At 37.1% G+C, this 15,819-nt stretch overlaps 1 protein-coding gene across 3 annotated transcripts in view; it reads right to left on the reverse strand.

The window, feature by feature from the left end:
* LOC143247583 (putative G-protein coupled receptor B0563.6) overlaps positions 1 to 15,819 on the reverse strand; it is a 60,245-nt gene that overhangs the window by 17,078 nt on the left and 27,348 nt on the right. The window contains exon 1 of one of the 3 annotated variants that reach the window (XM_076495890.1): positions 4,527 to 4,898. The exons of the other annotated variants lie outside the window; for them this stretch is intronic. The gene's annotated coding sequence lies outside the window, so the exon portion shown is untranslated. Of the gene's footprint in view, positions 1 to 4,526; positions 4,899 to 15,819 lie in introns of those variants that run through there. 3 annotated transcript variants of the gene reach the window in all.

Genomic DNA, 15,819 nt, shown 5'->3' on the forward strand with positions numbered 1-15,819 from the left:
TTATTCTAGCTGCACACATTATCAGTAATGGTGAGGAGTCTCAACACATTGACGGCCTTGGTGATATGAAGTTGGAAGGCCTAAAGCTCAGCTAATCGATTGGTAGCATTACGAAGTGGCCTGATGATCTAATAGGATCGATGGTCTAAAAATACTCACCGACCCTAAAATATAACTGGTAGCGTACACATCTGCACATTGTCTTGATTATTGGTGCACATAAAAGAAATTATTCCGCACATCAATTTAAAACATCAGAAGGATTTTTGGTGGAACTGTCAGAATCGCTGCTGAAACTAGATGTGCACATTGCACAGATGACTTGACGAAACTTCTACACACAAATATTTTGGCAGCCTGGTGGGACCCTATTTAACACTCTTACGAAAAGTGGGGCCTAATAGGCTCCAGAGCAACTTGAAAGGTTATTAATATTAGGCTAATAATTTTGTATTTAAATGAAATTGCCATTTAAATCCATTAATAAATGGATTAACGAGATTCCCACTGTCCCAATCTACTATCTAGCGAAACCACAGCCAGGGGAACGGGCTTGGAGAAATCAGGACTAGAAACGTCTTTTCGTAGGAGTGTTAAAACATTGCGACCGGAAACTTTCGTTATGGTCAAATAAGCACCGAGATAACTTCCAGCCATTGTTATGGAGAGAAGAAGAACTACCGTCTCACATGACACATTTAGAAACCACCTAAATAAAAATGGCCGAACGATCAATGAATAAAAAAAACTGATTTTTTCACGCCGAAGAAGCGCCTCCTGGGTTATGCAACCAAACAAAGACTGACAGGAAATGAATCACGTATCACAAAATTCACTCTACCTGACTCTCAACTATTTCTAGAGTATTAGATCTGAACCAAAAGTGATTAATACACGCTAATCCTTTACTGCTTTGCTTGCATGTTAACTGTTTCTCCCATCGGACAAACAATATCCCTTGGTTACCATCTTCTCCGATGAGAATTCTCAGAACTACAGAAGGAACACGCATAGATGATCAGAAACGTAATAATAGAAATTCCTAATAAAAAACACGTTTTCAAAGGGATATGAACGGAAACTTCTGTTTGGCTTCAAATGTGTAGCTAATTCAATAGATAATTTGCTCAAATCACGTTGTTTTATTTATAGCCTTAATGAGACAAAAGGAGGTAAAAAAATTCCCAAGTCGTTTTTCTTCTAAGCCTAGCAAAAATATGGAAGGTCCATCTGGTTGTGAAGATAATTAATGTAGTATAAGTAAATAAATATATATTGTTTGTTTGTTTGTTTTGAATTTCGCACAAAGCTACTCGAGGGCTATCTGTGCTAGCCGTCCCTAATTTAGTAGTGTAAGACTAGAGGGAAGGCAGCTGGTCATCACCACCCACCGCCAACTCTTGAGCTACTCTTTTACCAACGAATGGTGGGATTGACCGTCACATTATAATGCCCCCACGGCTGAAAGGGCGAGCATGTTTGGCGCGACGGGGGTGCGAACGCGCGACCCTCAGATTACGAGTCGCACGCCTTAACATGCTCGGCCATGCCCGGCCCTTACGTATATGTATATATATATAGATATATTATGGGAAAATGACAGCTTTTCATGAAAATGTTACTGAAATTATTTTTTTTCGGCTTGCGAATGTAAATAACATGTTAATCTTAGTTCTACTGTTTTAGTTCTGTCTTAATCCAGTTCTAGTCATAACGTTTGTTCCGTAAAAAACGAAATTGTATTAGAAGAACTTTATAAACTGTTGGAATATCTGAGAGAGATATTGTTATTATAGATTAAATTATTTAGATCATTTGGTTTAAATGTACGCATACATGCCACTGGACTTGTACTGCTAGAAACCAGATTTCGATATTCGTGGTGGGCATCCTTTTGTACAGCTTTGTACATAATAACAAACAAACAAACAGTTCGAAGTAAATATTATTAAAATGCAATAAAGGGCGTAGTTTTGGTTGATGCTATGTTCAAAGCTACACAACGGAATATCTGTGTATTGCCTTTCAGGAGTATCGAAACTCAATTTTTATCTTTCTAAGCATGCAGACTTACCGATGAGCTATTGGGGGATGCCTGAAAAGACGTCTTGCGATAGTTTGTTTGTTTTGAATTTTTGCACGAAGCTATACGAGGGCTATCTGCGCTAGCCGTCCCTAATTCAGTAGTGCAAGACTAGAGGGAAGGCAGTTAGTCATCACCACTCACCGCCAACTCTTGGACTACTCTTTTACCAACAAATAGTAGGATGAACCGTCACATTATAACGCTCCCAAGGCTGAAAGGGCGAGCATGTTTGGTGTGACGGGTATTCGAACCTGCGACCATCAGGTCGCAGATTATGAGTGGAGTACCTCAACCACCTAGCTATGCCGGGCCGCCTTATAAAAGTCACACGTCACACGAAGTTTATCTAATAGTCAAGTGACCAGTGGCCATATTATATTATAGTTTTATATTTTATCTAGTGTTGTGTTCATTGTACTACATGGTCATAAAAGGATAATTTAGATTGTAAACTGTTGAAATGTCTAACGGGAGAAGACAAACTAAGAAATACAGTTAATCTCGTTAATCAACAGGTGAGTCTTTAATGAAACGATTAGTTAGCGTATAATATTATTTTCTCAAGGAGGCATAGCGGTACGTCTGTGGACTCACAAAGGTAGCCCTTTGTGCTTCATTCTAACAAACCAAACCAACCAACCAACCAACCAACCAGCCAATCAATCAATCAAAAACTCTCAAGGGAAAGTATTGTGATAAATGTTTTGTTTGTTTTAGAGAAAAAGCCAAATTGAGCTAACTGCTGTGTCCATTTCAGGTATCGAACACCGGATTTTAGCATCGTAATTCTGTCGCAGTCTCATCCAGGGACCACGAGAAGAGAATGAAAAAAAATCAGTAACCAGGGAACTCTGAAACCGAATCACTTATAATTAAAAGTAGTTACACTGTGTGAAAGTTATAAGAACGAATCTCTTTTTATCTTCTCCATCTATCATTAACGAATCTCTTTTTATCTTCTCCACCTATCATTACCACCCTAAGATCTCATACTTATGGATACCTTTTAATTTTCCGTTCTTCTGAAAACACTATTAAATATAAGTTACAGCAAAATTACGTTACGTTAGTAGGTGATCCACGTCACCGGAAATACTTCCAGTCTCTTCAGGAGGACAAGAAGCAGTTGTGGATTCAATAAACTCTAGTAATTACATTTCGGAAGCTAGTTTCAAAACATTAATAGTTTTTGTTGAGCTTCTCTATTGATTGTACACTTAGTTTATTTACGAAGATACAGAACACACTGATGCAACGTGAAACGGATCGGTTTATAATGAAAGTCAAGTCAACAGGGAGGTGAAAAGAATGGAAACCTCTAAAGAGATTGGTTTCTTTAATATCGCGACTATGGTAGTAATATATTAGATTTCCAAGTTATCATTTACAGCTAATAGATAGGAGTTTCGAAAGATGATACAGTCATTACTCGGCTTCAACGAGATATGACCGATGAATGTGGAGCAATAATGTATATACGTATCACAAATTATTAGTTATATGGAAATTTATCCACATAATAGTGCGTTTTGTTCGTCTTGGAGTAGCTGCCTAGATATTTAGGCTTAGGATACTAACGTTATTGCATACTGTTCTCATTGAGGTTCATTACAATAATTTAGTTATCACGTTTTTGGCTATTTTATATATAAGGAAAGAATACTTGGCACTTGCTATCTTTTTATACACGTTCTGATTTTATCAGTTAATTTATAGTATTTGTCTGTATTTCTATATGTTGACCCGGCATGGCCAGATGGTTAAGGCACTCGACTCGTAATCCGCGGGTTCGGAACCCCGTCACATCAAACATGCTCACTCTTTCAGCCGTGGAAGCGTTATAATGTGACGGTCAATCCCACTATTCGTTGGTTAAAGAGTAGCCCAAGAGTTTGCTGTGGGTGTTGATGACTAGCTGCCTTCCCTCTAGTTTTACACTACTAAATTAGGGACGGCTAGCGCAGATAGTCATCGTGTAGTTTTGCGCGAAATTCAAACCAAACCAAACTCTATACATTCTATTTAACTGAATAGAAAGTTTGTTTAGAATTTAGGACAAAGCTACACAATGGGCTATTTGTGCTATGCCCACCACGGGTATCAAAACCCGGTTTTTAGTGGTGTAAGTCCACAGATACCACTGTATTACTGGTGTGCTGAAGAGAAAGTAGTTAATAATTTTTATCGCTAGAGATAAACATTTGTTGAAATATTTCAGTTTAACAAAATCTTCAATGAAAGTCTAAGCCACAATTCAATCGAGAAACGTGACTTAAAACACTAAGAGTGAAGTGATTGGTTTGTTGGTTGTTTTAAAAATTCTCTTCGTAATGTTAAAAACGACACACAGGAAGGAAGGTAACTAGCCAACAGCACCTATCATAAACTCTTGATCTACTTAAATGAATAGTAGAATTTGACCATCACTCTTATAACTCACCCACTGTCCCTCCAGTTGCGAAGTGAAATTTTGTGCAACAAGACATGAAACGCACACCATGAAATCCACAATTCGGCAAGCCCACTACCAGGCCATGCCTGGAACAAGAGAATGTGATTTAGTGTAAAAATCAATAAATAAACCCGAGATATTTCCATGGTAACTACAGATGCAAACGAAATCTTCGAGTTTAGAATATTGTGAATAAATAAGCAATTACCTAATTAATTAGCTGCAAGGCATTTGACATGTCGTTACGTTCTGGAGGTATATGGGGTTAGCTCACTTCTGTCACGATATAAATTGAATTACATTGAACATTAGTGATTCTGTTACTGTAAAAACCGTAAAAAATTGACTATAATTTTCTTAATTTCTTATGTAATTATGTAACCATATTGACATGGATATTTTTTCGAAGTGTCTGGTACAGATGACACCTCTAATCAGGCCAGTTTGTCTCAGTCCCAAAGGTGGCTGCATTAGAGGGGTTCCACTGTATTTTCTTCAATTAATATGTAATCACGAAAAAAATCAGTTTCGTATTTTATTACTAATTTATTCACAACATAAACTGATGTTTCATTGCTTTTTTTTCCTTTTCCCGCAGCTCTCTGTTTCTAGCTGCGAAAATGAATGATATCGGAATTAGAAACGTCGGGTGTGAGAACTTAATTTTTGTTTAAATTGTTTTTATCGTATTGATCACGATCAAGTTCGTTACTAGTACGGACAACTTTCAAAATGGGTCTAAAGTGTATACAATAATATTATGATTTAAAAAAAGTACTAAATGGTGTTATTTTCATGTAAACTAGAGGGCGCTTTTATAAATCAAGTAATAAACATATCGGGTAGTATTATCAGGTCATCCCATAAGGAATGTCCGAAAATTTAATACAGAAAGTGCATCATCATTTCTGTCTATGTAGAAGGTTAAAATAAATAAAATATATAGTAAGACATGTATAAAAATGTTCAGACAAATAAAAGAAACTAACCCAACTCCACTGTTTCAGATCATTAATCAGATAAACCATTGTGAAGATGGATGTGTCTGAGGAGCACATCAGACATATAATGCTTTATGAGTTTAAAAAGGCAATAGTGCAGCAGAAACTTCATGAAAGAAAATTTTGAGGGTGGTTTCAGAAGTTATTCAACCCATTCAACAGTTAATTGTCATCTGCAACAGCTTGGAAAGGTGTCAAAACTTGGAAAATGTGTCCCCTATGACTTGACAGAAGCCAACCTCAGAGCAAGAGTGGACATTTGCACTTCTCTGCATTCTCGTGAACGTCACTCATCTGTTTTGGACAGGTTAGTGATTGGAGATGAAAAATGGATGTTTTATAAGTGTTAAGCGCCGCAGACAATGGCTCTGTGCAGGACAGCCCAAAATGGACCTCCACCCAAGGAAAGTCTTGTTAAGCGTTTGGTGTTATCCACTTTGAGTTGTTGCCACTCAATGTAACGATTACGTCAGACTTTTATTGTCAACAGTTGGAGCGCTTGAATGTTGCACTGAAAGAAAAAAGGCCTGCTTTGGTCAGTCGTAAAGGTGTTGTTTTAACACCATGATAATGTGCGGGTCCATACAGCATGGATCACATCTACAAAGATTGAAGAGCTAGACTGGGAAAAACTTCCACATTCTCCTTATTCTCCAGACCTTGCCCCATCTGATTATCATCCATTCCAAAGTTTTCAGAACTATCTTTATGGAAAAGAGCTTGGAACACATGAAGATGTCAAAACTGCCCTCTCTACATTATTTACCTTCAAGCCCCAAGAATTTTACAGAAGTACATTCAAAATCTTATGAATCGTTGGCAGGACGTAATTAATAATAATGGAACATGCATTATTGTTTAAATAACATCAAAAGTATTTGAAATCCTTTCTCTTTTTCTGACCCTAAAATCGGACATTACTTAAGGGATGACCTGGTACATATAAAATACGTTGTTGTTTGCATAGAGCCACTCAAACACATGATAATGTTTCTGGTATTAAAAACAACCGTACATTGTATTTATAGATATAAACGCATGCTAAGAAAAGTAATGTTTCCTAGTACTTACCCAGGCTTCGAATCCATTAAAATTCTTCCGTCTTCTTAGACATTAAATAAAGAGCCAACTCATCGAAAACTGATAATTTCCAAGGCTTTATAGAAACGTTGTTTATCTTTCCGCTACTCTATATATCTCAAATATCCAGTTGCCTTCCTTCGCAGACGTAATTACAAACAGCGCGATGTTACAAGCACTCATAACTAGTCTTGGAACAGTGATTTCCGTTTGTTAAAGGGTATCAAAAACTACTTTCTATAAAGTGTTAGGCTTAACTAATGAAACTAACTGTACGCAACAGATGGAAACAGAATTAGCAATGCCTTTTTTAACGTAACATAGAAATTATAATAATTATAATATGCTCGTTGTTAACATCATTTCTCTTTCTATTTTTGTTATTGGATTTCTCGCTAGATCACTAGATGTCTATCTGCACTAGCCTTCTTCAGAGGAGTCTAAACTACCAACCGCCGACTTTTATGCTACTCTTTTACATCAAAAACAGGATTAACAGTCACATTATAATGCTTCCACGGCTGTAAGGACCAATATACTCGGGGACGAGATTCGAATTCACTCTAACACACGCACACACATAAATATGAAACAAACCTGTCAAGATCTCTAGATATCCCACTTATGAGAATTTTTTTTTCGTGAACAAACCAAATGGATCAATTAATGTTTTAATAAGTGTTGGTTGGTTAATCTCCAAGCCATCACGACTATCCTCGTCCCCAAGGACCACAAGTAGATATTAATTGTATTAATAGTTGTATATAAATTAGTTGTACATGTAACAAGAGCCATCAGACATACGTATTATGTTATTTACATTTATATATGTGAACTTGCCACATGCAACTTACTCATCTCTTTGTATTACCATTAGAATACTGACACATATTAGGAGATACCACATATCATTCACCAGGCCATAAAATAGCTTTTACAAGAACCATAATTCTACTTATAAGGATGTGAAAAAGCTATAACCTTTAAAAAAAGTTATTTTTTAAAGATTTCAGCATAAACTATCAGTGGTTTGTCAGTGTAAAAGTTTGTAGCTAAATTAAGTACACTTGAGTCCCTTGAAGACCATTAGTGGCGCAGCTGATTGTTTAAAACCCTGTTAATTACTCGTGTCCCAACGGAGAGTTAATAACGTGTCAGTGTAGTGGCTCATCTGACTGTTTAAAATGTGTCAGTTTGACACGTTACTGCACCTAAACACCCTGCTAAGTACTCGCGACTCAACGGAGAGTTAACAACGTGTCAGTTTAGTGGCTCAGTTGAGTGTTTAAAATGTGTCAGTTAGACATGTCGCTGCACCTGAACACATTGGTAATTACTCGTGACCCAACGGAGAGTTAACAACGTATCAGTTTAGTGGCTCATCTGACTGTTTAAAATGTGTCAGTTAGAAACGTTACTGCACCTGAACACCCTGCTAAGTACTCGCGACTCAACGGAGAGTTAACAACGTGTCAGTTTAGTGGCTCAGTTGAGTGTTTAAAATGTGTCAGTTAGACATGTCGCTGCACCTGAACACTTTGGTAATTACTAGTGACTCAATGGAGAGTTAACAACGTGTCAGTTCGAAGTAAAGCTAAAGACAGCTTATCTGATTGTCTTCTCACAAAGATTAGTTTAATGAGTAGATTCAGAGACGTTATCATAGCAACTGACATCCGTTTATGAAAGTGTTTCGTACATATACATACATATATACATTTATTAATTCCACCAGCCAATAAACGTCCGTGGGTCTATTTTCTTGGCGAATAAAAGTTAATTTCATTGACTGAGTCTTCAGGTAGCGACTCATTGGACTCTTAAAATTATTAGTTCAACGTTTATCTAATAGAAGGTTGGTGCTTAATGAAACTGTTTCTAATTCGGAGGCTATTTGAAGTAAGTGGTTTCAATCTGGCATTAGGTCATGTGGATTCTCTTATAAGTTGCACAGTTAGTCATGTTTTTTTCCCAGTTTGTATTAAACAACTCGAAATCCACTTTTCTAAATGATCAGGAAATGCGTCAGGCTTACCATAACCATGTTATTGTTTGCTTGATATGTTTTTATAGTTTTCTATATGATAGTAATCTCTTCCTAGAACAAAAGATTGTACTGTGACACACGATTTTGGAAACTCATCACAGCTGGTCTAATCTGATGAAGAGATAAGATGAACGCCTGTCCAATTATCTCTGATTACGGCAAAAGTGCTAACTGAAGAGGAATGTCTCTCGCTAAGAAATCCTTTAATCTTTTTTACCAGTTAGTTTCTGGGCAAAACAGATCTTTCATTATAAATAACGTATCATCATCCCAGGAAATTATAATAAAATGATAAAAACAACTTTCTTACGAAAATCTTGTAATCTGTGATGTAGATCTGTCAACAATGACAGAGAACACAAAGAGAAGAAGACCTGCTTCACTGGGTCTCTTCTCATCGTAACTATTGTAGAACTGAAAGTTCTTAAAATCATTTCCAGATAAGGTATAATACCGGAAGCTGTTAAAACTCTCAGACTGCAAATTGAGCACCCTAACCACCTGCGCATGCTGAGCCGACCCGGCATGTCCAGGTGGTTAAGGCGCTCGACTCGTAATCCGAGGGTCGCGGGTTCGAATCCCCGTCACACCAAACTTGCTCGTCCTTTTAGCCGTGGGGGCGTTATAATGTGACGGTTCCTTCCACTATTTGTTAATAAAAAAGTAGCCCAAGAGTTGGCGGTGGGTAGTGATGACTAGCTGCCTTCCCTCTAGTCTTACACTGCTAAATTAGTGACGGCTAGCACAGATAGCCCTCGAGTAGCTTTGTGCGAAATTAAAAACAAACCAAACAATCTTCAATCTCTTTTCAAGTAGTACAGCTTTGGGCAGTATCCGATACATTTCTTCCGTGGAATTTTATTATTACTTCAATATATTTAAATCAATTATTTATATCAGTTCAACAACTGAAAGCTGCACTATTGGAACGTTAAACATGGCATTGGAATGGTTCCTGATAACAAAACTTATACAAAAAAGAAAAAAAGACATTCATTTCCTATGCCATTCGACCTCCTCAGTGGCACAGCTAAAAACAGATTTCGATAACCGTGGTGAACGGAGCACATATAGTCCCTTTGTTTGTTTGTTTCGGAATTTCGCACAAAGCTACTCGAGGGGTATCTGCGCTAGCCATCCCTAATTTACCAGTGTAAGACTAGAGGGAAGGCAGCTAGTCATCACCACCCACCGCCAACTCTTGGGCTACTCTTTTACCAACGAATAGTGGGATTGACCGTCACGTTATAACGCCCCCACGGCTGAAAGGGCGAGCATGTTTGGTGCGACAGGGAAATATGGTCTTACGTAGTAGAAAATCTTAGCTAGCAGGAGACTACACTTTATGAGCAATGTATGTGCGTGTTAAACCGCGCTAAGTTTGTTCGTAGTTCAGCAGAAAACTACATAATGGGCTTTCCGTGTTGTTCCCACTGAAAAGACACACTTAAAGTAAAAATGTATCTCAAGACGGCTGACATGGGTATTAAAACTTTATTGAAAGAAAGTAAGGAACAACGTTTCGATTTTCTTAGATCATCTTCAGGTTAAAAAAATGTTTTAATACCCATATAAGCCGTCTTGTGATACATTTTTTGCTCGTATTATTCCATTTTTGTAACTGTTATTGTGACGTAATAACTACATATTACTACTAAAATATAATATGCCCTAATTGACAGCTATAACGTTAAAACCAGCACATGAAACTCTATAGCACATACAATAACACTACGTAACAAAATTTGTACTTTTTTTTGTTCCTGGACAGAAAGTGTTATTTCCCAATTGCTTATGCCTAAAGTAAATGGAAAAACCTATTTTTCTCTTCAAACTTTGCTTTTGTGATATGGGTATTTAACTTTTCAAATTTACCCATTTTCCAGAACATTCCAGATAGATTCAGTGCTGAGTAACTGATAGAGAATTTTCTCGAACCTGTAAGAATTTTCAAGAACTTTCTAGAATGTTGTAGAACTTACAAGAATTTTCAACAACCTTTTAGTATTTTCTAGAACTCTCCATAATAATATATGTAAAGGGGCTCACCACTCACCACTTCAGTTTAGTTCTAGCTGTCTAAGTCAACACATAGACCTATCTGATTTTATCAGAGATGGCATCAAGAAGCTGCAAGCATTCTTCAGACGCATTCTACTATGTATGTGGCCAATTTATCAAGATAAGAGCGAAAAAGTACTCTGTGACAGCATCTTCTAAAATATGTGAAGCCTACAAAGAATATTTCGGCATGCATGTCGGGGATCAATACAAACCCTGGGTGCTTCATTTTACCTGCGAGCACTGCAAAAAAAATTATGGAAGGTAAGACAGAAAAATTTTGCTTGTTTGAATAGTAAGATTTCATATTATACAAATTTTAGACCTTTTAAAATTTAAATATATTTTTATTTAATTTCCATTAGCATAGAAAAATATCACATATAAAATATTTTGTATGAACCTCTTACACATATGTTATGGATGAAGTAATTTTATTTTGCTATTTTGCAGGATGATTCAGAGGGGAAAAGAGAGCCATAAAGCTCGCTATTTCAAGAATTTGGCGAGAACCCACTGACCACTCAAGCAATTACTACTTCTGCATAGTGGACCCTTCCTTATGTCGGGCTGGCAAGCATGAATTTGCTATCATGTATCCAGATATTCCTTCATCCATCGCTCCAGTGCCACATTCCTCTGAGCTCCCTGTACCCACTCCGCCAGAGAGAAAGCAGCCATTCTCAGAAAAGAGCAGCAAATCACAAGAGGAAGTAGACGTTGAAAATCCAGATTACAATTTCAGAGGTGCAAGTGATGAGAGAAACCCATACTACCCCAACCAAAGAGACCTCAATGACTTGATCAGAGATCTTGATGTAACAAAGTCGAATGCCGAGCTTTTGACATCTAGGCTTAAGGAATGGGATTTGTTAGATGAAAGTGTGCAAGTCCCAAGCCAGAGGAAGCGTCATCGACATTATTCAAGCTTCCTCATTCGTTAAGATGGGCTCTGATTCTGTCACAATGTATCCGGTTTGTACGAGGCAATTGGAATTGCCTGTGACCAGAACGAGTGGCGCCTCTTCTGATAGCTCATCCAGAAGCCTCAAAGCTGTGCTGCTCCATAACGGGAATAATTATCTGTCTCTTTCCCTGGCTCATTCGGTACACCTAAAAGGGGAATACAACAGCGTCAAGACCTTGCTAGAAGTCTTGAAGAATGATGACTATGACTGAGAGGTCATCAGAGACTTCAAAATGACGACATTCCTGATGGGTCTTCAAGTAGTCTTTTCCAAGTTTCTCGAAACACTACTCATTTTTAAACATTTTTGTATAACTTTAGTATAAATACGTGTAAATCTTAGTTCATATGTTGTTTTATTCAGACTCATGTAAATAAAAATGTGCAAATTTGCCCGTTTTTACAAAGAAAATAGGTTAATTCCTAAATTTCATTATCCAGGTCACAAAAGCAAAGTTTGAAGGGAATAATGACCATTTTCTGTACTTTTACAACATAAGCAATGAAGAAATATCACATACTATCCAGAAACAAAACTTGTGTTACATAATGTAATAAACACTTCAGATGTTTGAATTTTAACTTGAGTGTTTCAATTGATTTGCCTAAAAGGTTTTTTTTACACGTGTACAAGTTGTGGAAGAACGTCTATAACGTATCGTCTTAACAGTTTTATCTCGAGCTACCATAAATGACTGATACAAACCCCTTTCTCTCCACAACACGAAGAACATGGACAGCAGGAATGGTGAATTTGAATTTTGTGAAACGTTTCCATGGAAACTAACGCTGAAATGTCCCTCTGTTACAGAGAAGACTAGATAATTAAGCAAAACCTCTGAATATGAATGCATGAGCTGTGAAAGGAAGAGAACATTATTTTTGTTTCAAAACTTTAAATTGATCCATTAAACAAATACATGGGAAAATCTTAAATGGAAGAGGGCGACATAGTGAGCACGTGCTACTGATGGTATCCGAAAAACTATACTCTGTATTTAATCTAACACAGAAATGTGTAACGTAAAAGTTTGTTTTTGAATATCTCGCCGAGGTACAAGAGGGCTATTTGCGCTAGCCGTCCCTAATTTAGCAGTGTAACACTAGAGGCAAGGCAGCTAGTCGTCACCACCCACCGCTATCTCTTGGGCCACTCTTTTATGAACGAATAGGGGGATTGACTTTCACATTATAACACCCTCACGGCTGACAGTGCGAGCATGTTTGGTGTGACAGGGATTCGAACCTGCAACCCTCAAATTACGAGTCGAGTACCTTAACCACCAGGCCATGCCGGGTCCTTAACGTAAAAGTTTAGAGAAAATGTTGATTACGTAAGCAGCTGCTTGAAATATTTGATTTATCATAGGTGGGGTTACTATTGTCGGAATTTTGTATTTCATGTACTGAAACATAGAGTTCATTTGCTTTGCTTGTTTGCATTTGATTATGAAGCTACACAATGGGCTGGCTGTGATGTGTTCATCGCAACTATCGAAACCCGATTTTTAAATCGGACTTCGTAGCGCCATTTCTGATCGGGGATGAACAATAATTTGATCTTTCTGTCAAATCTACACGCAATGTAGAAGTATAATTTTTATTGTAAATTTTTGTCTTTCAGCTAAGTTGTGGGTTGCGCCTCGTTTTAGTTTTGAACAATCACTAACTTCAAACGTATCTTACAAATCGAAATCTATTTCTTTGAATCAGTACTCGTAATCTGAGAGTCGCGGATTCGAATCTTCTTCACACCGAACATGCTCGCCATTTCAGTCGTGGGGACATTATAATGTGACAGTCAATTTCACTGTTCGTTGGTAAAAGCGTAACCCAAGAGTTGGCGGTGGGTGGTGATGACTAGCTGCCTTCCCTCTAACCTTACACTGCTAAATTAGGGACGGCTAGCGCAGATAGCCCTCGAGTAACTTTGCGCGAAATTCAAAACAAGTCAAATCTTTTAATCAGTAATTGGAGGTATTTTGAAACAAGAGGGAATCCTCAATAACCACGATTGTAATTAGATCTCAAATCGGTCAAGAGATGGAAGTATGAGTTAAAAGTTTGTACTAGAAAATCAAGAGGGATCTTCAGTAGCCGCAGCACTTGGAATTATTTTGGGCAGGATTAGGGTAAATTAATCTATGAGATCCTTATTTTCTTTTGTAAGCTATATCTTTGTGTTTAATACTGTAATTAGATCTCAAATCAGTCAAGAGATGACGGACGGAGATATGAGCTAAAGTTTTTTTGCCGTTACGTCGCGACTAAAAAACTCAGAGCCATTCTGTGAGCCACTTTGCCGCGGCAAAAAAAAAGGCCTAATTTTCTTTAACCAACAACTGTATCTGACTAGAATTAAGAACTTTTTACTTCCTCTAAACCTTTTAAATAATATTTGACCGATAATTTGTGTGATACGTTTTTGACAGTTGTCATCATACAAAACTTAGTTTGAAAGATTTTTTAAATATCACATATAATACTTAACACAATAAAACTATATATCTTCATCTACATTCAAGCTATATAATAATTTTAACTTTAATTTTGACACACTCGCTCTTAAGAATTCCGAACAAAATGTGATAATAGTTATACTCAAAACATTCAATTTCTCTTCGGGTGTTAAAAGTTTTATAGATCCCAACGAGCTTGAATTTACTTGGAACTTAAAGTATATCGTACGCCTACAGAAACCTATATTACTGTAATTGTCGTCCAACGTTAAGTACAGTATTCGAAATAATTAAATCATAAAGTTCTTTATTTACTCTGGTGTCATATTTAAGTAACATTTCTTGAAGCTAAATTCAGATATCCATCGATAGTAATTTGGAGTTATGTGTCAACGTCTTTAGAATTGTCGTAAAAATATAACTTAACTTGCAACGTTGCAGAAATATTGGAATTTACATGTCAGCAGCTTTTGGAATATATACATAAACACCGTCATTTCAGACATAACGAGTTACGGTTACGATAAACAAGAGCTTTCTCGAAATTTCCACAAAATGCCAAAAGACTAAACTAAAGATTATTCCTGAACGAAAAGAGCTAAAAATTGCCACAAGCGATGAGTGTTCGTTTAAAACACTTCTGTACTATTAAGCCTGTTGATATTCTTCGAGGCATTTTTAAAATTATCACACAATTATTTGGCAAGAAATCTCGACGAATTTATTTACAGTTACTTTGTTTGTTTTTTAATTTCGCGCAATGCTACACGAGGGCTATCTGCGCTAGCCGTCCCTAATTTAGCAGTGTAAAACTAGAGGAAAGACAACTTGTCATCACCACACACCGCCAACTCTTGGGCTACTCCTTTTACCAACGGTGGTTAAGGCGCTCGAGTCGTAAACTGAGGGCCGCGTGTTCGAATCCCTGTCGCATTAAACATTTTCGCCCTTCCAACCGAAGAGGCGTTGAGATGTGACGGTAAATCCCACTATTTGTTGGTAAATAAGTAGCCCAAGTGTTGGCAGTGGGTTATAATAACTAGCTGCCTTCCCTCTAGTTTTACACTGCTAAATTAGGGACGGTTAGCGCAGATAGCCCTCGTGTAGCTTTGTACGAAAATCAAAAGCGAACAAAGAAACAATATGTATGGGTTTGTTGACACTGGTATATTGTTAGTATTGTTGAGTAATCTGAAGTTTCTAAAAACACTCCTCACTGCTATGAATGTAACTAACACGACTAACACGCATCAAGAGTCACTGTATATTATTGGTTTGATATAGTTGGTATACAATGAACATCGGACGATATAACCACGATTAACGCTTGTTAATTGGGAACTTCAGATATTTGACCAGGTACGTTTTTCGATGTCAAAAATTACAAACCATTTAACTTCAGCGGATTCACAGCGGACATTGGTATTTTTAGAAAAAAATTACATAATTTCATTGGTGAAAGAACTTGACTTATGACCGGTGAGGAACGAAGAATACATAGCAAGCTAGCTTCCTGTTAAGTGAATCGTAGCTACATCAACTCGATATTAAATCGCTCATCGTGAACCGTCGATAAGATATCAAGGAAGTTCCGGATAAGGAAGAAGTTTCAGTGTTATTTGTAAATTTCTAAAACTTATATATATATATAAAAATCATTATTTAT

This window comes from Tachypleus tridentatus, chromosome 3 (assembly GCF_004210375.1).
Source record: "Tachypleus tridentatus isolate NWPU-2018 chromosome 3, ASM421037v1, whole genome shotgun sequence".
Lineage (NCBI taxonomy): Eukaryota > Metazoa > Arthropoda > Merostomata > Xiphosura > Limulidae > Tachypleus > Tachypleus tridentatus.